This window comes from Lampetra planeri, chromosome 47, assembly GCF_965212315.1.
Source record: "Lampetra planeri chromosome 47, kcLamPlan1.2.h2, whole genome shotgun sequence".
NCBI lineage: Eukaryota > Metazoa > Chordata > Hyperoartia > Petromyzontiformes > Petromyzontidae > Lampetra > Lampetra planeri.
The window spans coordinates 5,261,063-5,285,905 of NC_136153.1; the positions used below are offsets into that span (position 1 = coordinate 5,261,063).

At 44.9% G+C, this 24,843-nt stretch overlaps 1 long non-coding RNA gene and 1 other non-coding gene across 2 annotated transcripts; one reads left to right on the plus strand and one right to left on the minus strand.

Moving 5' to 3' along the window:
* Nucleotides 1-39: 39 nt before the first annotated feature.
* On the minus strand, nucleotides 40-7,527 carry LOC144733530 (uncharacterized). Its single transcript, XR_013588374.1, has 3 exons — nucleotides 7,401-7,527; nucleotides 6,917-6,982; nucleotides 40-3,851 (listed from the first exon to the last, which is right to left on the minus strand). It is a non-coding gene; the product is annotated as an uncharacterized LOC144733530 (long non-coding RNA).
* A 2,459-nt stretch (nucleotides 7,528-9,986) lies between these two features.
* On the plus strand, nucleotides 9,987-10,069 carry TRNAL-UAA (transfer RNA leucine (anticodon UAA)). Its single transcript has one exon. It is a non-coding gene; the product is annotated as a tRNA-Leu (tRNA).
* Nucleotides 10,070-24,843: the final 14,774 nt, after the last annotated feature.

Here is a 24,843-nt window from a genome sequence, read left to right on the forward strand (position 1 = left end):
AAATAAAACTCGTTTGCTTAAAAGACACAACGAATATACTGAAGCACAAAATCGCAAGTTTTAATTTTATAAGTGGAACGAACATGAAAGACAGAACAGTATATAAAACGTATTTTCTGTTCCCATAGCAATATCCAAACTGGCTTTCTTATGTAGATGCCAAGCAATAACAAGGTCTACACTAATGAAAACACAAAAAAATTATACCACGTTTTCATCAGCAGCAGCCATACGCTCTACCAAAGCATTTGGCTGAAATCACACTTTGGCAACAAAATAGTTGCAAAGAACACACGGTAAAACTTGGGTAAGGGAATGCCCGAGGTAATAATTAGTGCTTTAATATTGCTCACGAATCCCTGACATTACAATGGCAATCGGCCTATTGTCTCTGTTGTAAACAAATCAAAAGCTATAACCATCCGACAAGTGTTTCTGCCGTTGTCAACCTTGATTGCAGAGAAACACGATTAAAGCGCCATGCTAGGTTGGATGACAACCAGATACAGGAAAAGATACGACAGGCAAGGTCAGGGGTCAATGAAGGAAAAGACGATTTGGGCATTTTTTAATGACGAAAAGCGGGAGATAAAAGATTCAAATATAAAGAATGGTAAAGATCCAGAACTGAACCCTGCGGAACACTGATTGGATTTGACCAGCCCCTACTGGATATATGAACAAAGAGCATCATAGTCCATCAAATTGTTCCAGAACAAAAGATTCTGATTGAATGATTGACGCAGACTGAGGATGTGTGAGAGGGTAAGACTTGAGCCAAGAGGTGGGTGCCAGAGATGCCGAGGTGGGAGAGAGTGGAAACAGAACGGAAGACTTTGAGAGCTTCAGGAACTGAATTTAAATTTTTCTGAAGCTCCTCGCACGTACAGAGAGAAGCCTCGGACATACCAAAAAACACGTGGTACGACCCGAACACACATCGGCGAACATTGAAATATTACTCTGCAAAAAAATTGCATGAATTGAAATGAATATCACATGCTTTAATTACAAAATGTGTGAGAATGAATGCGACGTAAAAATCAGAGAAAATATTTTTAATAACCTTCAAAACTCAACGCAAACGTCACTTGGACGATAAAGTTCTGGAACTATCATATGAAAACATTTTAAGAGATGGCAAACATTTGCAAAATGCTGTTACAGAACAATGGACATAGCCCGGCAGCTACACCAGGTTATCAGCGCAAGAGATTCATCAGGCATGCAGTGTATTTACACTCACGGGCTGATATTCACCAATCGGCCTCGCTCTTACATGTCAAAAATACTGCCACATCTCACCGGTGGGTCGATGGGCTCATTGCAAACGAGGGTTCCTCTTTGATTTCTCGGCTTGCTTTCCCCCACTCCTTTGCCTGCGCCTCCAGCCCCTGCTTTTGAAAACCACGGAAATGGTTCATCACTGTTAACGCGAATGGCTGGACCCAAGATTTCCTCGAGCACTCTAATTTGACCGGCCGCTTTGGTTGCGGGGTTCTCGTCAATGCTCCCCCCCGTCCGTCACCGACACACCGCGCAATCGCACAATCGGCATCGCCTCGAGTCGCCTCCAGTTGCCCAATGTGCTTCACCTTCAAAAGACTCGCCAGGGTATTTCTGCTTTCGACATCCATTTCACAACGGCGGAGAGGGGGCTCGTCCCCATCGGTTGCGTCTGCATCTTCTTGCTTTATGATTTTCACAATTATGTCAGAGTCAACGATTACTTCTTGAACACGGTCCTTAGGGCGATTTGTACCGAAGCGTTTTTGATTCCCTTTAATTTTTGTTCTGGGGATTTTACTCTTGGAACAGTTTTCGTCATCGCCAGTGCTGATGCCACTTTCACCCGAGTGTTTGGTCTTCCGAGACCGTGCTTTCAGAAACATTTCCGTCAACATAGAATCTGTTATTTCACTTTCAGTAGACAATTGCATCTCGTGATCATCCGTCTGAGCTTTGCACATATCACTTCCGGATGAAAACGGATGTATTACACCATCTGTATTCACAATTGTGGTTCTAGCATCTCTATTTACAATGGTTTCAGTTGCTGCACTAGAGCTTTCATTTTCTGTCTTGGAATAATCGTTGCCAATGTTAGTTTTATGCAATGTATCATATTCCCTATTCGTCACAGAATATACATCACAGATCTTAAAAACCACACTCGCTGCATTATGTTGCTCACTTGTGGCTGCTGCTACTTGTTCCTCCAGATTATGCGTGAAACTCGACTCTACCACTTGCATTACACTCTGGTTTGATCCAATTTCAGAATCTCCTGCAGATACATATTTGGCCTCTGGAGTTGCGGTCATTGCCTCAACTTGTTCACCTTCGGTAATCTTCACTGCAACCAAGGGTTCAGCAGCAATTGCAGCATTGGCCTCTAATCTCGGATCAAGTACTGCTTCAGGCAAGCAAGCCAAAGGGGATTCCTTTCCGCCTTGTGATTCTGCAGTTTCTGATTGAACGCTGCTGCAGAAATTCATTTTCTTCATTCGCTTGCCTAAATATATCGACTTGTGTCCACCTTGACCTGGCAAGTCTCCACAACTGCTGTCAATGATCAAACTCCCTTGTGGCTCGGCAGATTTAAGCTCCATATCCCACAGTGCTAACAAACGCTTCTTTCTGAAGTTAGTGGGTTCTTTGTTGTGCTCTCCCAACGACCTATTGGTTGCATGCAAGGTTGTGCTCGAATGAGCTTGGGCCACTCGGCATTCTGTTACATTTGTGGTCTGATTGGGTGCTTTTTCATCACGGGACTTATTTGCCAGCGAATCTTTCCTATGGCTTGTGCATGCGGAATGCTCTTCCTTCCGTTCAGCCGCGATGAACTTGGCAATTTTCCGTCTGGGATCCTTGCTTTCCTGTATGGTGCTACGCAAGGCTGGCAAAGGGACATCCAAACCTACACTTGCGCCTACATAACCAGCATACAGTGGCAGTGCAGAGTGACCTCTGTTCACCGTCTGCGGGGTTACGGAATGGCTTTGGGTCATCGACATGGGAATGTGCATTGGTGCAGTCGTGGCTGTGGGTTGCACATTGACACCTGTTGGAATTTCTGGCTTTGGCATTACTGTTGAAGATGTGGGCACTTGGGGGGGCCCAGGATAAAGTGGCGGGGGCCCAAAAGGAAAAACACCAGGTGGGTGTTGGTGCTGAGCACTATGATCTTGAAGGTGCGGTGATGATGTCGATATGGGTGAGAAGGCGGATGTTGAAGAGGAGTAACCAGGTGGAAATCTGTTACCCAGTGCCGTCCAAGTCCTGCTCTGCGCAGGAACGCAGGGAGGCAAACCCTGCCATGGGTAATACATCGGGGGCTGCTGCCATAGGGTTGGAGTGTTGCTTTGCATCTGCGGAGGAATTTGCCCAACAAAGCCAGCCATTGGATGCTGGTGTGGATAAGGGTGTGTCTGCAGAGCTAGCGGGTTCATTGGAACCCCCTGAAAGGCACCATATCCGGGCCGGTTACCCTCCTCCGCCGCCACGCAGCTCAGCTCAAACGTCTTGTTAATAACCGATTTCATGAGATCAGTTAAGGTACTCGTGTTCATGGCCACCATTTTGTCAGGTTGCGATGCGCTGCCTGGGGCCGCTGAACTCGCAGCCGTCGCAGGTTCCGTTGACAGGGCCCGAACGCTCTGCGGCCTATGCGGCAAGTGTAGATGGGAGTACTTAGTCGAAGCCGATGGGTAATGGAGCGAACGTTTCAAGCAACTTGTGACGTGATCGTGGTTCGAGCTTCTTTCCTGCGGCGCCTCGTGGAGAGGAAAGCACATCAAATTCCTCAAGTTGTAGGTGTAACAGTAATGCGGCAGAGGATCCATGATCTCCTGGAATTAGACCAAAGCATTTGTATGCATAAACAAAAACGTTATAGCTTTCACATCTAAACTGCACTTTTAATTCTGAGTTCGATACTTATTTACATACAAATAGAATTTACCTTCAGTTACTTGCATATACATTTTCAACAGTGCACTATAATCTCATATTGGCAATGACTGCATCTAAGCGTTTTGACAGTACATGTTACAGCTACTGTCAAGGTACATTTTCAAGAAAATATAATGTATTAAAAACACAGGTTTAACAAATGGTACAGCATCGACAGAAACATGGACTAGCAGTGAACTTGACAACGGATGGGTTGTGTAAAAAAGTATTTGCATCATTTTTGTTGAAGGTGGAGAAAAATATATGGAGGCATTTTACTATTTTATTACTAACATTTTCCACTCCATGATTATTCTGCGTTGGGTATCCATTTGTTTTGTGGAAAAGACCCATTTTCCTGCAGAACGGGTTGCTACAAGCACCTTGACAGTTCACCTGCATTGATTCACTCTTCAACACACCAGTGGGATAAATTAATTATTTTGTCCTTTGTAAACGTGACACATTTTTTACTGTTTGGCCGTGTCATGTGGTGGAGGGTTACGACACATTTATAAATAACGCGATCTAACCCAAAAACCTCTTATGGATTATGACCCTGCCTAGCCTGTAGATATTCAATGTCGAATCCAGTGAAGCATTGCTGAAATGTGCATTTCCCAGAAGGCCAGACGGCTGATGAGTTGTGTCAAAAAACAAACTGCTTTATTTTGCGACTGCAGAACGGGAATTTCGTCAGTGATGGCACAAATAAGTGGTACCGCTGTTGCTGCGATGGAGAAAGCTCAAATTATGTATCCAGCTCCTGGTATATCAGGTAAGACACGTGACATGTGCGCTCCAAGAATTGGGGGGGGGGGGGGCAGTAAGGTATGTAATAATTATTTGGTATGGGACCTTTCTTACCAACACTTTGAGACTAGGCTCTAAAGAAAGCTGCCTCTGGTGTGGACCAACCAGTTTCAAAGACGATGCATCTAATATCCGAAAATGTTTTTTGTTTGCATGTCCACCACAAGTACGTGTGGTTAATGCTGACTTGATTCCTTGCAAAAGGTTTCTGTTTGGTGTTTTAACACCTTAACACCTGTTTAATTGCCAGAAGGGGTAAAACCTCTTCTTATAATCATTAGCTTCAACAGGTCATCACAAATTCAACGTCATTGTCCATATCTCGAGAATAAGTCGTACCACCGACGTTTTGGCATTTGAGCTTGAATGTCAAAGTAGACCACGACGTGGTGCAAGTCTCCACTTATTTAAATAAGTACAGTAACATCCATACAATTGCATGCTCACGTCACTGCCACCAGAGCGATAATACGGTCTACTATTCCACGTTGACCGACATGTCAAAAACTAAAGGTGCACCAACTATGACAAGGGGACATTGTTGCTTGTACTCCTGTAATAGATAGGAAGCCGTTCCTCAATTAACTATGGATAATCGAGTATAATTGTAAGAATTCGGCCGACTCAAGTTGTTTTAGCAGAGTCTTACGGCCCTGGCATACAATTGACGTTCTGGGCAAGCCGGTGACGGATAAAACGTCATCCTGCTATGGTGTACGGTGGATGAGAACACAACATTAAATAAGTAATATTTAAAAAACTTGTTTGTAAACACGCTTTAATGAAATGTACCGAACTAGTAATGGAAGAACTCCATGACTCCAGGAAGTGGCCCCGAAGCTTGCCATACCGTAAGGGGCTGTGGTGATTTACAGCCAACATCAGTTGAACGTGGACAATTAGACCCAAGCCAAAACATAACATATAAAAAGAATGTAAAAAAAAAATATGTTGAATATAGTATTGTCATCAGTATGACATAGCTATACCAAGTTTGCAGTCGATACATTGGGAAGACGGTTGAAATTGAGTTACAAGATTTGAGGAATACAAAGTGAGTTAAATAAAAAAGTGTGCAAAATGTTAAAAATATATATATTTCGAAATTTGTATGATAGAATATAGTATTGTCATCAGTATGACACAAGTATACCAAGTTTGCAGTCGATAGCACATTGGGAAGTTGGTAAAAATTGAGTTACAATATTTTTTGATACAACAAAAAATAAAAGCGTGTAATAATGAAAACGACACATCTGAGATGCGTCCCACACGTGTACAGAGCCTCCTCCTCCTCCCCACGCCGTGGAGGTCTGTTTGACCATACTTCACCACGCTGGGCAGTGCCGATGGGCGACTTTAGAATACAACGCTGTATTAAATACACTGGTCCCCCAACGAATTAACTATATATGAGCTTAATAGATGTGGCAGTCCGTTTGTCAGCTGGAACAGGACCCTGCGGGGTGGGCTGGTAGGAATAATACTTAGTACCGGTATAGGGATATCGACTGGGTATAGAGGAGTTAAAGAAAAAATTACTGTATTCTAGTGTTTAAAGTTTCGCCGGAAGCGACGGCCATCTTATTTATTTCACAGATCGCAGGGGGAGCGGGCGGCCATCTTGTCGGACAGGGTCATGCCAAGTGTTTGCAGTAGGGGGCGATGTTGATACACGGACGGACGGACGATATAATCTATTGGTGGTCTGGTCCACTTTGTTCCTACCAGTATAATGGCCCCCTCCCCCTCTCCGGGGTTGTTAGATCATACTTCGGGTTGGCGAAATGGTGGCTGGCCGCTATGTACTTACACAATTTCGATTTAAAGCATTCGTGACTGCAGGGATTCATCTTCTTGGTTCTTTCGGTAAAGTCACGTAGAAGGGAAATAATAAAATACTAAAAATATAACATAATAAAATAATTCTCACGACGTTTCGGCCACGACGCAAGCAGCCGTCCTCAGGTGAAGACCAGGTCTGTCGGGGAGACAGCGTCTGAATGAGAATTATTTTATTATGTTTTATTTTTATTATTTTATTATTTCCCTTCTACGTGACTTTACCGAAAGAACCAAGAAGATACTTACACAATGTTTAACTTGTGTGCTTTATTTATTTTGTACCGATTTGTAGTAACTTGCTTACCTTTTGTTTTACTTTGAACTCCTATCGATGCCCGTATTGTTGTTGCGACTTGTGGACTCGTCCCTGCTGGACATGCGAAAACAGAGCTTCATAGCTCATCGGATTCCTCCAAAAATACGTAAAGATTCGATTCTGACTATGCCATCATCGGTCTGTATCGACCGGATAAGTCTGGGTGCCTGGCCTATATGCAGCGTTCAAACTAAGACGTTAAAAGTTAACCGTAGACGTATTGACAATACATTGCTTAAAGTGAACTATAGTCTGAGAGCATAGACAATTCGAGAATACAGTAAAAGAATACGAGTTAATCATTCTGTGTGGGTGCACAGTACGCTATTTTGAGATACAATATTTGTGTATCTGCCGTGACCGTGGCCGAAACACTGCATCGGATGGCACCTTTATTTAACACATTGTTACACAACACACGATTTACGTATCCGTTAAAACAAGAAAAACTACAGTCACACCATTCACTCACCTTTCTTTGGCGATATCGGGTAAAAAAGTTAAATGAACTGCAATTCTTCACAAGCGCACGTGGCTGATGGGCGCTGCCATTGCTCACTGCTCAAGTCCACGTGACGGAGAAACCACGTGGCTTTTTTAATTGAGGTGGGCGGGAAGTCCATATACCTCCATACACCGATGCAATTAAGGAATCATAATGTTTATTTGCCCAGTAGAAACCCATTCAGCTAATTAACTATTTTTTCAAGGGCGACTCGGCCGGCAGGCAACATCAAGGCAATTTCCACATTTACAGATTCTAAAAAAATTTATGTTGGTAAATTATACTTAAACTTGAGTGATTTTGAGTGCCAGTTAAATGAAGACCGAAATGGCTTAATGGGGGGGGTGGGATACCAAGAAACAAAACTTCGGTGGTTCAAACACTTTGGGGCAGCGACATTAAATTATTTTTTATCCAAAATGTGTGCAAAATATGGGAAATTTCGATTTAAAGCTTTCGTGACTGCAGGGATTCATCTTCTTGGTTCTTTCGGTAAAGTCACGTAGAATGTAATAATAAAATAATAAAAATAAAACAATAAAATAATTCTCACGACGTTTCGGTCACAATGCACTTTCTGCCTGTCGGGTGGTGGCGGGTTTAACGACACAATATATATAATTACGCGATATAACCCAAAAAAAACTATATTATGGATGCCTTCATATTGCAGTTGGAATGGTGTGGCAAAGCTGCTTTGGTTTTGCCATTAGTGTTAAAGGATGTTTAATGGGATTAAAATCGTTCGCGTTATAGGATTGTTTTGGCATTCACAGCGAAGTGGTACAGCAACCACACATTTTCACCACCCCTTTCACATCCTAGTCAAGTTGTAATGGTGTGGCTAAAATGCTTTCGTTGAGAACATCAAACGAATATCAAACGTCCAACCTACGTTCGTTTCTTCGTCGGCCAAGGAAGGAGACGGAGCGATTAAATCAAAGGACGCGAGTCCTTGAACATCGCAGGATATATCGTGAAAGGTAGCGACAGCTTTAGCCTTCTTAAAATCGCCAAGTATAAACTAAACAATGTTTTTTTATTGTACCAGGTAAGAACCTGCTGAGCTGTATACATAGCGCTTTAAATTTCGATTTAAAGCTTTCGTGACTGCAGGGATTCATCTTGGTTCTTTCGGTAAAGTCACGTAGAATGGAAATAATAAAATAAAACATAATAAAATAATTCTCACGTTTCGGCCACAACGCAAGCAGCCGTCCTCAGGTGAAGACCAGGTCTGTCGCTGTCTCCCCGACAGACCTGGTCTTCACCTGAGGACGGCTGCTTGCGTTGTGGCCGAAACGTCGTGAGAATTATTTTATTATGTTTTATTTTATTATTTCCATTCTACGTGACTTTACCGAAAGAACCAAGAAGACATAGCGCTTTGTTCAGAAGCGACCTGGTTGTCACAAACGATAGCTCAATGAAGTTTACATTCATAGCAACAGCTAAATACTATAAAAGTAAAGTTTTCTAAATCTGGAGAGGGGGGAACTCCAAGAACAATCCACACGACCACGGGGAGAGTGACACGCGAACCCCAAATATACAGCAGGTGTCAGGGATCGAACCCACGACCTCCTGTATACCAGGCGAGGTAGTTAACATCTCCTAGCCACCGTGATGATGATGAGAGAGACACACAAACTCCAAATATACAGCAGCAGGCGTCAGGGTCAGGGACTGAACCTACGACCTCCTGTATACCAGGCGAGGTAGTTAACATCTCCAAGCCAACATGATGATGATGAAAGAGACGCAAACTCCAAATATACAGCAGCAGGCGTCAGGGTCAGGGATCGAACCCACGACCTCCTGGAGGCCAGGCGAGGTAGTTAACATCTCATAGCCACCGTGTGATGATGATGAGACACGCAAATCCCAAATATACATTAGGCGTCAGGGTCGGGATCGAACCAATGCTACGGCCTCCTGTATACCAGGCGAGGTAGTTAACATCTCACCATGGAGAGAGACGCAAACCCCAAATATACAGCAGCAGGCGTCAGGGTCAGGGATCGAACCCACGACCTCCTGTGGACCAGGCGAGGTAGTTAACATCCGTGACCCATACAGCAGTGGATTTGTCGTGGCCGCTGATGCCGGCGTTGACAATCGTGGAGGATATTAAACAACAACCTCTGTGACCTACGACGGGGCTTGGAGACCATGTGCTAAGGGATGAAGATAGCCCCCGTTAAGAGACTTTTGCGGCAAGTGCTGTTAGCGCACGAGGTGGCGGCCAGCACCACGCACGACCGCCTTTGTATCCCCAGTGGCGACGATCACACCAAATATTCTCTTGTTCGCGGCTGAGTCGACCTAGGAGCGGTTCGGTTAATCTTCACCGATGTTGACCGTGAGCGGGAATCGAACTTAGGTCGGGGGGGGGTGGTTTGGGTCGCCGTGTGCGCATGCGCGCGCTCCCCAACGACCTTCCCCCCCAACAACACCCATCACGTTGTTATTGTTGTCATGTGCTGAATGAGCAACCAAGAAGAGCGGTCCGCCCACCTTATTTATCCCATCGTACGGGAGCGAGCACTGTATACCAGGATGGCCGAGTGGTTAAGGCGTTGGACTTAAGATCCAATGGACGTATGTCTTCGTGGGTTCGAACCCCACTCCTGGTAGACATTACTTTTTGATCATTTTCCGAGCCGCCTCCACCCCCCCTTTCCCAGGGTGCCACGCCGTCTCGTCGTCTCTCCCCTCTCTGCCCGCTACCGAAACGGGGATTTTATTGTTTTTCATTAAAATGTGATGGGAAGAGGACGGACGTCGCAAGTTGCGGAAATGTGCTTCAGACATCCCCCTCCCTCGCCACCCCGCGACCGGCGTCAATGCCGCCAGAGGCCACGGGTTACTGCGGTTGCGTGGGGGCGCGCCGTGCACTCGCGCGCTCTCACCACGAGGCGGCGCTGTTGCTGGTGTTGTGACCCGCACGGGGCGCAACGATGTGCAACAGATTGCTTTATGAATCCGATGAGCTCTAAAGCTCTTTTATTTACACAAATGTCTCCGGCATGGGCGAGTCAGCAGTGCAGGCAGGCGGAATAGCAGAGCAGGCAGGCGGAATAGCAGAGCAGGGTGGTTCCAGATGTCTTGTGACCCCCCCATTTAATTTTCTAAAACGCAATATACTTTTTTTAAAGGGCTCTTTCAAACAGCAATTAAATATGCAACGGGTAACAAATGTTAGGGGTCAATTATTTGGGGAGGGAGTGGGGGTCACAAGACATCTGGACCACCCTGTTCTGCTGTACACGAACTCTCTCTCTCTCTCATGAAACCCTCTCGTCGTGGCCGGCAGACCTCGACTTTGAAATGTGTCACCCGTGTACACATTTAACAGTTAATGAGCATAGTGAAAATAAACATAGTGAACGAATTTGCCACACGCAAACATAGATTTTGAAGTGCACCCAAATAGCTCCCAAGGGCCACCCCCCTCATTCGAGAACAAAAATAAGTGCGGGTGGCAGTCAGCCGAGCAGGCCACTCCAATCACCTGGTGAACATTCAGAAAAACGGACCGCGACCCACCACCACCACTACGACCACTAAACAACGACGCAAACGACTACACTGGTCAACAAAAAAACACGTTTTTATCGCCTGAACTTTTGCAGCTGTTTTAGACTAATTTCAGGGTGCTGATTCCAAATCTGATCTCAGATTTCTTTTATCACATCTCATTTGTATGCTATCGGCATACCCCATTTTCATTGATTTTACCCGAAATTAACTCTGTCACTTATGATTGCAAGTTGTTGCGAGTCAGTGACTGCTTTAGTGTTAAACTATGGTGCTGTATTTTTAGGATAGTGTGTTTATAATATCATTTTATGTAGATATCCACATTTATTTAATATTTTCCTTCTGCAGTTTTTATTGAAAATGCAATATTTGATATCTCAAAAACCTGATGTGATAGACAAAAACTGATGCCAGATTTGGAATCAGCACCCCAAAATTACCTTAAAACCGTTGGAATACCTTATGCCAGAAAAATTGTGTTGACCAGTGCTATTAAAAAAACACAAAAAGAACGTCATTTGACCGTCAACACGGACGAACGGCGTCTCCCGTTAACGATTTCGTTTGCCGTACCACCCCCCTCCCCCCCCTACGTGGCGTTCACAGCGGCCAACGAGCAGCGGGAACGCGGTCCGCCGAGTGGGCGCGGGGTGCTTGATAACGGGCAAAAAAAATTTATGAAATAAAAGCAACAAGATTTAAAATGAAAGCAACAAGATTTAAAATAAAAGCAAGATTTAAAAGAACAAAAAATGAAATCAACATACACGCTTCCGACAGTTGAGCAGCGGCGGTTCGCGACATCTCCACTAGACGGGGCTATTTGTGAGTGACCTCTGAAAAATGTGGTGTTCTAATTAAAAATGTGGTGTTTAATTCAAAATGTGGTGTTCTAATTAAGAACAACCTCGTCGTGTTATATTGGCCTTCCCGTGAAAGTGATATAACTGCCTCGTCTACCAGCGGTAGTCATTCATAAATAAATACGAAACAAATCAACAAAGCACTCAAATGTTGTCCCCATGACCCTCAAGTCCACACTACACAACCCCTTTGACACTGACAAAAGAACAATTAAAGATCAGCTCCACAAATTAACCAAGGCAACAGAGACACCGCATACTGAACAATAACAGCCACATACCCTCCTACACCCTCCTACACAAACACCTTTGATCTGTATTCACTGGCAACATGAATACAATGTACACAGGCCTACGATGTACTTCACTTTTCGTTGTGGTCACTCTGTCTCGCTGTTATCTGTGGCAACAGTAACATCACTTTGACTGATGGATAGCTAGGCTCATACTGACAGCCTATACATTTGATTTTGGGTTGAAGCCAACAAACATTTGTGATTTTAAGGCCACACGAGTGATATTGGGCTACATCCTTAACTTTATTTAAAACAACCCATGCAATCGCCATTAAATAATTAACAGAGCTCACTGTACATAATATCCCCAATAGCTGGCTCCCTCTCCTCTAAAGTGGCCTCTTTGTACAATAATTTAGCACGTCGTTCCTTCTGAGAATCAAACTTCGCTGTTGCTTCCTCCTGGAGCGTGTGCAGGCCGTGTGACCTGCTACAATTTGCACAGCGCAACCTAAAGTCGTGACCTCGTCTCATTACAGCCACGGGCGTCTCTTTCCCCGCCCTGAATGGGTCTCACACGGCGTGGCTAAAATGCGAGAAGCTCATCGCAACGAACGAAGGGGACATCTCTCACTCGGAGGACGCCTTCACAGACGCCCCGAGACCTCCCCTAGGGGGCCGTCCATAAATGACGTCACGCGCCTAGGGTGGGGGGGGGGTCAGGCATTTGTGATGTGTGACGATGGGGGGGGGGGGTTGAGAAATGTGAAGTCACATCAAAATGCGCAACTTTAAATAAATTTTGACAACACGTTCTACTTTATTAAATAGACTTTTTAATAAATGTTTTCTCCTACAACATCAGAGTGCAGCGCCACATTAAATACGCACGACAATGACAATAGTTTAAAGCGATTTGAAGCATGTTTTATTTTTTGTGGGGGGCAAAGCTTTGTGACGTCATATTTGAGGGGGGGGGGGTCTGACTTTTTGTGACGCCGTGTGACGAAGGGGAGGGGGGTCAAAAATCGTCCAAAATCGCGTGACGTCATTTATGGACGGCCCCTAGGAACAAATCAGGCTGCGGTGTTACAGCGGTGTCTAATACGAACAACTTAAAATGTTACCTTCATTAGGCAATTCACGTTGAAAGAGTCATGTTTCTTTTTTGTTTAAAAACACAACAAAACAATTTCTAGAAAAGTATTTTTAAATTCTTTATATTAAGTTCACTTGCTTGCTTGCTTGCGCGCTTACGACCGTGCAAATCTTTCGGTCGTTTTTTAACCCACTTCCCGTGATCCAATCGAGCTGACATTTTGCACACAGACTCGTTGTGCGTGACAATTTATTTTCGTGAAATTTTTTTTCCTAAATTTACACTTTTTAGGAAAAAATAAATTATATTTAATTACCAATTGCTTAATGGTGGCAGGCAATCATCTGACCCATAGTTGGCAGCCATCTCAAGCCAGAGGACGAGATGACTCTAGCCGCCACGCATATAAAGGATTTATAGTGAAAAACTTTGTTTTTACGGGTTAAGTTTTTTATTCGTAAAATAATTTCTCGTCTCCAGCTGCTTGGTAACGACCCAACGCCCCTAGTGGACGAATCTCGCCTGCAATTGAGCGCGTTAAACCTTCCCTATAAAACCGTGTCAACCCACACGGTTTACTCCGTATTCTTGCACAGGGAAATTGAGTTTTCAGGTCCATACGGCGTACAGCCGTTTCAACACGGGGGACAACAACAAAAATGGTGCATTTGTTTGTGCTCTCCCTTGTGATGGGATGAATGTTGAAACTGTTTCAGAACGCCTGTATATTGATGGACCTAAAAAGAAATACTTCCCTTTTTTTGGCGTTGAAACAGATCGTTTCCCATCAATATATTGTCTCGTACATATCAGTATGCAAGTGAACAATCTGCATATCACATTATTATAATGTCGAACTGTAATCATCAACCAGCAGAGAAGAACACCACTGCACCTGAAGATGTCTAACACACTTGGTCACCGACCCAATCACAAAGAAAACATGAAAACGAATCTCAACATTACCCTCTCTGACCAGGGCATTTTCTATATATGATGCTGTACAGAAGGCGCCGTGTCTTATCCTATATTTAGGGGCTATTGCCGCGAGGGTAGAGGCAAATTGCAATAAATAAATAGCTTGTTTCGGTACTATCACGCAGACTTCATAGAACAACGCGCAAAGCTGTTGGCCCGGCGTAGCCAATTGAAGAATTGATGAATTCGGGAAGTGGGCTATTCCCATTTACCTCTTATTTCGCCTTGAATTGTGGAATGATGGAATTCAGCCGATCTACTTCGCAGAATAACACGATGCAATAAGAATTATGATAATGGCCTCAATGAGTTGGCAGAGAAACGCACAAATTGCTTTTCCTTTTAATGTGCTTTCGGGTGAGCGAGAATTGGGTTTCGAGAACACCTGCAGTTCATCCATCTCACCTAACCTCACTCCACCTCCCCCCATGCAGTCAACGCGGGCAGTCATTCATGGCCCACAGCTGGGCTCTTGCTCATAATGGCTAGGACCTCACGTATCTATGGGAGGGAGTGTTTTCCATTTCGCGTGCGAAGCTCATGAAAACAAGTCCTGCACAGTCAATTGATTTGGAATGCTGTGGGCTCTGAACTCATACCCAACATACAACTGTGTGGCAACAGCAATTAAGGTGTGTGTGTGTGTGCGTGTGTACATGTACTACAGCATTTGTTGTGAATTTCACTGCTGAAGGAGGGCCTCCCAATGCCGTGCAGGTCGTGGGTGTTATTTGACCATACTTCCCCAAACTAAGTGCAGGTTGGTCAAGGTGGCAGGCACCGGTGGCATTATATTTTGTTGCCGTCTGATTCTTTGTGCGTTCAAACACCGACAAGCTATTTAATATACGTACGTAATACATTCTCAATTACACTGGTCAACAAAAAAAAACGTTTTTTTCTGGCCTGGACTTTTGCAGCTGTTTTAGACTAATTTCAGGGTGCTTATTCCAAATCTAATCTCAGATTTGCTCTATCACATCTCATTTTATGCTATCGGCATACCCCATTTTCATTGATTTTACCCGAAATTAACTCTGTCACTTATGATTGCAAGTTGTTGCGAGTCAGGGACTGCTTTAGTGTTAAAATATGGTGCTGTATTTTAGGATAGTGTGTTTATAATATCATTTTATGTAGATATCCACATTTATTTAATATTTTTCTTCTGCAGTTTTTATTGAAAATGCAATATTTGATATCTCAAAAACCTGATGTGATACACAAAAACTGATGCCATATTTGGAATCAGCACCCCAACATTACCTTAAAACCGTTGGAATACCTTATGCCAGAAAAAGTGTGTTAACCAGTGTTATCAATGCAACAAACGTAATTATTTAAAAAAACATGAAAATTGTTACCATGTCGATAATAAAGTGCATATTCATTAAAGTATTTAACATGTTGACGATACGTTGGGTATATATTAAATACGTTTATAAAATATGTCGTCGATTTTTTAAACATAAATACACGATCATGCATTAGCCACAAATATAATGCATGGAGCACGTATTACTATTCGGAGCGTACCCATTTGAAAAGGTGCCAGGCAGATCAAAGGGTTGCCCTAAAACTAGGACGCAACACCAAAGCGCTATTTGTAGATATTCACACGCCTTTCAACCTGTCTGACCCGTCGCTGGTCTCAATACGCCTAATTGAATACGCACGCGTGTTGGAAAGCGTGGCATGAACAACACGCGTGGTAATGAATTATGGTGAGACAGGCCCTGGCTTATACACGTAAGCCGTAGCTTGCGTTGCAAAATGCATAATCAGATTGCAATGTGCATCACGCAGTGCTGAATTCTGAGAAATTGTTACGGGGTTAAAGCTGGGAGTGTCATTCAGTACACGTCTAATGAAAGAGGGCAATTGCCCGAAACGTCGCCTATGATATATATTTTCCACTTAAAGATGTGTTATTGACTGATGTGGTTGCGTTTTTACGTTGTTATAAGGTGCTATACAGCTCATGTAATGAAGTCGGCACACTTGGCTCAAGCAGGATTTGACTTGTAAATCTATAATCCTGTGTCTATGCGCAACGTGCCCTCCATTAATTGGCAATGCCCTCCCCAATTTTTAGCTGGAATCGTGCCCTGAATTTGCATCGCACTTTGATTTTCAGACAATTTGGCACACTCTTGAAATTCTTTTAGAAAATGTGTTTTGATAGCAATCTTTAAATGAAGACCAATTTGTTTAAAGTCATTGCATTTGTATGAACGCAGTGGATACCGGGTCAGTAGTCCGTGTTCATTACTGAAGGAGGTGTCTCTTGCCTTGTTGGAGGGTAAGAAGTGGTTCTCGGTTAGGGGAAGGGAAAGCCAACCCAGCATTTCTGTACTGGAAGACCTCTTAATGAGTGTATACATTATTTGGTTATGTTGTGCAAATACAGTCAACAATAACAATAACAAAAACCCCTCAACATATACATCAATAACAGTGTGACCTTTGCGGGAAATGGCCTTTCTTCATAGCACCATTTTCTGAATGAATATGTAATGACATGGTGACACCTGCTGGTGAGAAAAGGGAAGCACGAGTACAGACACCGCTAAAACAGCATCCAGTCCGAAAGGGAGCGGTATCTGGGCCAAAGGTAATGGGCGGGGCTGGCCGGGATGGTCCGGGAACCCGCTGGAAGGTTCCACGATAGGGCGTGGCCAGAGGCAGAGCCTAGCCAGAGGCGGAGCCTAGCCGCACCTGCGGTGATATAAGCGGGGGCGGAGTCGGACTCGGGGTTGGTGTGTGGAGTCTTGGGTCCGGACTGCATCGTTGCTCGCCGTCATCTCTCTCCGTCTTCCTGCCACGTGGATGATCTCTTGCGGCTTCCCAGCCCCTCCCCGGCACGCCGCCAGCCAGCGGCGTGGCCGAATGAGGACGGTGGAAGCACGCCGAGTGATCGGCCGTGTGTGTGTAGCCCGTAGGGACGCTAACATCTAAGTGTTGTACCCAGAGTGAGAGATAAGGTTGGCCTGTGTTGTGCCCGTGTATATGAATAAAAGAAGAAGTACCCTCTGCACGACGTGTCGCGGAAGTCGCTCATTACAAATGTATGGTCATGAAATAAAATAATTTAAACCAGGAAGAAAACCATAGGTGGAGTTTGACTTCTATATTTGGGGGGCGGAGGCAAGAGTCCTCACATTAATATGAATTAATATAATTAGTTTAATTACTTTTTAACCTTTATTGTCAACTACTGAAAATAAATGATTGAATGAGTCCAGATTGCCCCCCCCCCCATACTCACCCATGCTTGATCTTGGATTCCACAACATATTATACACGTGGATTTAGCCTCTGAAGTACGGTATTCAATCAACGATAACAACATTGAGTTCCCAACGATGCCACCAGAAGGGGAGACGCAGGGATGGCGTGTGACACAGAGAAATATCGCCATCGCGTTTGTATCCGCGAATAATGATTTTAGCGCTGTTTTATAACGAAGTTTTGGGAAATCCTTTAATCAATTCAGTCACTCAGTCGTGAGATATTTCGGGGAACGCCCATTGAGCTAATAAGCGTGTTTCAATCGGGACTCGGCCAACACGGCTGAGCATGTTACATTTGAAAATGTTGGTTTACAAGGTTGCATATATAATCAAAGCAGGGACACTTCATGAACATGAGGAATACAATAGAATTTTTTTTTTGAATACAATAGAAATCTAGTAAGTAATTAAAAATAACATACGTGACACTAGTGAAAGGAATGACATTTAAACATTGAAATGTAATAGCAAGAATTACAAATGCATTTCCGATGTTTAATTAACAGTCAATTGGACCTGTTTTCTCTCGTGTAAGCACCTAATGGCATCACCACTTTATACGAAAGTTATTTCATGTTGCTTCATCTTTCAGAGAGTTATTGAAAACTAATTTCTCTAGAACTGCTTTTTGTGTTGTTTGTTGTCCTTCAGATCAGCACGGTTGGCTACGTACCCTGCGAAAGAAATTCAACATACAGAATAATGTGTATTATAAATAGACGAACAGACCAGTGATAATGCAATAACGCTTCCAAACTAGAGGGATCAAACTAGGGTTGTTTACAATGTAACAAAGCACACATTTTCTTCTAGATAAATAAATAAGCTATGGTTATCGGGCTTCCCAACACTAATACGTGGTGGTGAGATGCTAACTATCTCACCTGGTATACAGGAGGGCGTGGGTTCGATTTCAAACCTGAAGCCTGTATATTTGAAGTTTGCGTGCCTCTCTCCTTGTGGTCGCGTGGATTTTTCTCCGGGTCCTCCGGTTTTTCCCTCCACATTTAGAAACATGCGTTTGGAGTCTTTGGCTGCTATAAATTTCCACTTGATAATCCACTTCATTGGATAATCATTTGTGATAGCCAGGTCGCTTCTAAACAAAACAAACACATTCCTGCGGAGGGAGTTGATAGGAACGTTGGGTTGCTCGGTCAATGGCCAGGGTCAACGACGGCGTGGTGTATTCCGCAAATATGCTCGACTGTGAGGACGGGCACAAGCCGGCGTGAGTAGGTTAAACATTGAGTTTTATAAAGGCACCACGGGGTGGGGGCTGAGAGGGGTGGGGCTGGGTGGGGAGGGGCTGATCACCCCGTGGTGCCCTTATAAAACTCAACGTTTAACCTACTCACGCCGGCTTGTGCCCGCCCTCACAATCGGCCATATTTGCGGAATACACCACGCCGCCGTTGACCCTGTCCATTGGCCGAGAAACCCAACGTTCCTACCAGCTCCCTCCGCAGGAATGTGTTCCTAGAAATCGAGGTCAATTGGTCCAGAGACGCGTGGCGTAATGGAGAGCCAGATATCGGTCTCCATTGAGATGCACGGGACGTTAGACGATCGTATTTGTACGTGGAGTGTGCGTGTGTGTTCAGTGGTCGGGCCTCGATGGGAGTCTGCTTCTCCTTTTTTTCCCCCTTATTGTATCGCGATGGAAATTGAGCTCGTTGTCGGCTGTATTTTTCAAGGTCAAATCACGAAGGTGCGTCTAGAACAGGCAGCGGTTGCAATGTAATTAATGTTGTCACAAGTCGATATCGGCACATACAGCAAACCGAAATAATAAAACAAAAATAGCCTATATTTTGACTTAAAACTTTAGTGACTGCAGGAATTCATATTCTTTGGTTATTTCGGTAAAGTCACGTAGATAGAAAATAATAATAAAGTTAATAAAATGATAATTAATAAAATGAAATAAAAAAACACGACGTTTCGATCGCAACACAAGCGGTCGAAACGTCGATTTCTATTTAATTAGATTTTTATTCACTTTATTTTTATTTTTCGATCTACGTGACTTTAGCGAAAGAACCAGAGGATACAAAATATCCTCGCCGCGATGACCTGCAATCCAGCACTATGGAAACGAGAGTGAGTGAATGGCACAAACGTTCGAGAAATCCCTTTCCGTGCGCGTTCAGGAGTTGCCATGCCCTGGCTTGATAGAAGAAGAACAAACAGCAACAAATGTGGGACTCCACCTGATTTGTCTGTATACGATAGACCGTCCCCGGCCCACCCTCCCACCGGCACGCGTGGGTCTTCCCCGAGTTTCCTCCCACGTGTAAACACTCATCATTAATTGCCCGATAACACGTTCACATATAGAGAACCGCAGAGCTTAGGCAATTGTTGGTGCTGGCTCATCGCTTTGTCTGTGGTTCATCACGCCTCTGAATCGCTCTCCCTCTCTCTCTACGAGAGTGAGCGAATATTACTTTGACTCACCTTTTGCCCGTCCAAGGACGGGTGTATTGCAGTGAATATGAAACTTGCAAGCGAAAAGCAGGCCGCGACGTGATATTAATTGGATTAATGCGTGTGCGATTTGTAAGGGCGCGGTGACACAGCCCTATTTAAAGGTTATAATCCCTTGTTCATCATGACGTCCTTTTTACTTCGATGTCTCAATAGCGTCACGGAGATCACGTGACGTAAGGGTTCTGCCTTTGTAGTGAGGGTTGTGAGTTGACGCCAAGGAGGGGGGAGGAGGCGCCTCGCCCCACCCCCCCCATGTGGAGTGACGTCACCCGCTATTTTTTATGAATGGGGGGGGGGGTGTCCATTTGGAAGACGTCACCTTGTAATGATTATTAATGAGGGGGGCTGTTCGATGTGGAGTGACGTCACCTGCTCATGATTATTAATGAGGGGGGCTGGTCGATGTAGAGTGACGTCACCTGCTTATGAATATTAATGAGGGGGGCTGGTCGACGTGGAGTGACGTCACGAGCGTTGCACACAGACATTCTTGGCTCATCATAGTAGTTGATAATAATGGAGGAGGGGTGTCCATTCGGAAGGCGTCACCAGCTCATGAATGTTAATGAGGGGGGATGTTCGATGTGGAGTGACGTCAATTGCGCATGATTATTAGTGAGGGGGGGGGGGAGTACTCCATATTGAGTGACGTCACCTGCTCATGAATATTAATGAGGGGGGCAAGTCGATGTGGCGTGACGTCACGATCGTTAAGGACAGACATTCGTGGGTGATTATAGTAGGTATACTGTGAAACAAGTGGAGGCGATGAAGGATTAGACTTCATCCGATTTTGTTGATAACAGTGCGTGCTTGATCATTGCTTCTATCGGTTTTCTTCATGGAGGTCTTTAATATTAGTTTACATCTGACTCGTGCATTAATATTGTCGATGAGACATCTCCACCGTTTGTTCACGTTTTTGTAGCCAAATTCCTGAATAACTAGACGAAGTCTGAACGCAAATATTCATCGGTGTTGTGCGGAGCGGTGGCGCAAGTGGCTAGCACACTGCGCTACGAACCTGTCAACCCTGCGTTCAACTCCCGGTCACAGCAAAGCACATGTCAGTGACAAGCGGGGTTTGATTTCAGCCGGAGTTGTCTGGAGCTGATGGTATGGTCAAACAACCATCATGACCTATTCAGCGTGGGGTAGCCTTCCTTCATCTAGCAGTGGATTGACAGACAGCTGTATATTATTGTTCTTAACAGACAACAGACGTGCACTTGTTACCATAGTGAAACCTCCACTGTCACACACTTTTCCATTTCCATCCAAATATTTCTTCCAAAGATAAGATAAATGTTTTATTCATACTCAATTACCATGGTTACCCTGCTGACTTCGGTGAGAAAATTACGCAGATTTCAGCGGAGAAGAGAGAGCAATAATGATGAATTGTGGTTGCATTTTTTTTTCTCCCGAAAACTCATCAGCGTGAAGTGTGGGTCGACAATTGTAAGTCGACCCACACTTTAGACCTCCATCTCTGTTCCGAAGTAGGATCATTGCCCGACAAGGTTAGCTTATTGTGCAGGGTGAGCCATTTGTTTTTACACCGTCCAAAATAACGCAGAGGCGTGATTGCGGAAAGCGACGTTTTTATATTTCGTAATCTCGAAACGCATTAAGTATTTTACTTTAATCCCCACTCTGCAAGATAGAAAGCCATCGCTTCATGTACAATATTAAATCTCCATTTGAGAAAAGAGGGGCCCCATTGAAAATCAGCGGGTGCTCTATGAACGCCGTTACCCTGTATATTTTAATGTTATAAGGCAGCGCTAGAGACGAATGGGAGAGCAGTGACGCAGTGGTTAGCGCGGTGCAGTATGAACTCGTTGACTCCGTGTTGATTCCCGGCCACTGATGTGGCGATTAACATCTGTAACGGGCCGTGCCCACAAACACACACCTTCACCTTTCACCAACCCGCACTGACCATTGCGGTGAAGTAGAGTTGACAAATCGCCATTGACTAAAATGCTGTATATATATTTTTGATACGTTATTTTTTAATAACAAAAACAAATCAATTCCGGCCATTCTCAAATCCATCAATACATCAAAGCCATCCCCACGCCCTGTCGGTCATATGTCTGAGCATAGTTCAATATCAGGGTTCAGTGGGAGTTGCTGAAGGGGGGGGGGAGGCGGAAATTGTCACCGCTGATCAAACGGTGGGCGCGAGATACTTAGCGCAGTGCGCTAACCACTTGCGACACCGCTCCGCCCAGAAGTGCCTAAGTGGTGGTGGTTTATCTACGACCCGAGTTCGATTCCGGCTCACGGCCAACACCAGTGACGATTATCTGAAACTGGTGCTGGGCCTCCCCTAGGTAGATGCAGCCTCAAATGCGTACCTGGCGCGGTGTGTAAACATCAGTACTAGGGAGACAAAGGCGGCCGGGCGTGGTTATCGGCCACACCGCACCCTCGTGTGCCGTGCCGGCCTTGATAGGCGCTACTCGCGAACAGCACTCGCCCCAAAAGTCTGCCGGATCTATGTCTGCGGCACATCCACGGTTGTTCTTTCACCTTATTGGATTTATTAGGCGAATGCAAAAAAACGCGGCGCAATCATGGAACTCGACGGGGCTATCACTGCCCTCGCGTCTCAGATGACGAACATTTCTCGCGAAGGGGTTGTTGCTGTTGTTGTTGTTGTCTTCTTCTTTCGACAATGAATTTAATTATCCGTAAACTTGTTAACGCTGCAGTGATGCGCGGGGGTTTGTGGTCCACACTCATCGCGTCCCCCATGATTATCGCCGCTGACAGTGATCGTGCGATCACTGTCAGCCATCGGTCATGTTCAATCTGCTGCTGGATGATGACATCCAACCCCCGTCCGCACACCAAGCCGTCGTCATTGCTCACGATCCTGCAAATGTAACATCGAGCACAGCGTTCTTCACTGGGATTTCTGCACACAGCGTCGATGTACGGTGCTTTTTCTGGAAGACTTTGCTGTTTTTCCCTGAATTATTCTGTTGCCCGTAGATTTGAAGCTTTCGTGACTGCAAGGATTCATACTCTTAGTTCTTTCGGTAAAGTCACGTGCATTGATGCAGCTAATCTGGCTGTGACGGTCCCACCTGATGACGGAGACTTGCGTTGCCACTGAAACGTCGTGATTTTATTGTTTTATTTTTATTAATTTTAATTTCATTTTTTCACTTTAAGATGTTTATTGTTCGTGTTTTTGTTTGTTGCGGTTGCACCCGAGTCAAGAGCTGCGTGGCTCATAGGGCTATACCTAATTAATGAAAATAAAAACAAATTTCAAGGCCCCGTGGGCCATTGGCGGTCCCTGGTGGCTTTTAGTGCGGCCCCCGACAATACACAAAGAGTGAAAACACCCCTCCCCCTAATCAACATCATCATCAGTCTGCTGTCAAACCCCTAGTGGTTTTAAACGTGTGGCGGCCCCTGACACTGATGATGTCCCACCCTCAACCAGTATATATACAAATACAGTTTCTTGGAATTTCTCTCACTTGATACAGCTATCGTACTGTGACGGTTCCACCTGAAGACGGAAGCTTGTGTTGCCTCCGAAACGTCATGATTTTTATTTTATTTTTATTTTACTTTTATTAATTTACATTTTTTACCTACGTCACTTTACCGAAAAAACCTAAGAATATGATGATGTCTTATCGGCGAAAGTGGCTCCCGCTCCGCCACCCTCTGAAACGTAGCGAAGACCTCTTGATCTAGCGCCTGCGCACGAACCGATCTGTCATCGCGATTCATAATTGAAGTTGCGCCAGATCGCGTACGCAAGGCGTGCCGTGTGTGTTTCGTACAACCTCCTCCACCCGACGCAGCCGGCTGATAAAGTTGCCACGCGATAAACAAACGCGGCCGATGTTGTGATGCTTCGGCGCTACCGCTGTGTTGGGAGAGCGCTGCCACGCAACATTGAACAATGTGGCAAGATTTTGATTTAAAGCTTTCGTGACTGCAGGGATTCATATTCTTGAAAATGAGTGAAGAAAATTTGAAAATTTCCGTGCTGTGGATTTCACACCTGATGATGATTGCTTGTGTTGCAGTCGAAACGTCGTGAGAATTTTTATTGTTTTATATTTATATTATTTTATTATTTCCCTTCTACGTGACTTTACCGAAAGAACCAAGTATATGAATGTGGCAAGACGTTTAACTGCTGGTTACAAGCAGCAGCAGCAGTAGCAGCAGCAGCAGCAGCATCAGGCAGTTGCCAGAACCGTGGAAATGCTCTCCAGTCTTGGAGCTTACAAATCATCTTATGGCTCCATCTCCTCCGAGCCGCCTTTCAATTATTCGTACGAAGGCGCCGCAATGATTATATTATTTAGCAGATGCCAAATCTCCGGTTCACGCTGCCTCACACATAGTACCGCACCGACCGCATTCCACCTGTGCGATCGGCGTCTCTCGCATACAAATTAAGTCGTCGCAGCGCTGCACGCGCCTGATGATTGCTAAACACGTGGCCACGCGACAAGTGGGGCGCAACGGATTGATTCAAATCAGCGGCGTCAATATTAAAACACATTGTCCTGCGGAGGGAGCTGGTAGGAACGTTGGGTTGCTCGGTCAATGGCCAGGGTCAACGGCGGCGTGGTGTATTCCGCAAATATGCTCGACTGTGAGGGCGGGCACAAGCCGGCGTGAGTAGGTTAAACGTTGAGTTTTATAAGGGCACCACGGGGTGACCAGCCCCTCCCCACCCAGCCCCACTCCTCCCACCCCCCATCCAGCCCCACCCTCCCCACCCAGCCCCTTCCCACCCTCCCCTCCCCACCCAGCCCCTCCCTTTACGACGGACGGACGGACACAATAATCCCCTGTGGGCTGCTGGTGTAACCAGGAGGTTCCTACCAGTATGAACTTTTAGCAGATGTCAAACGC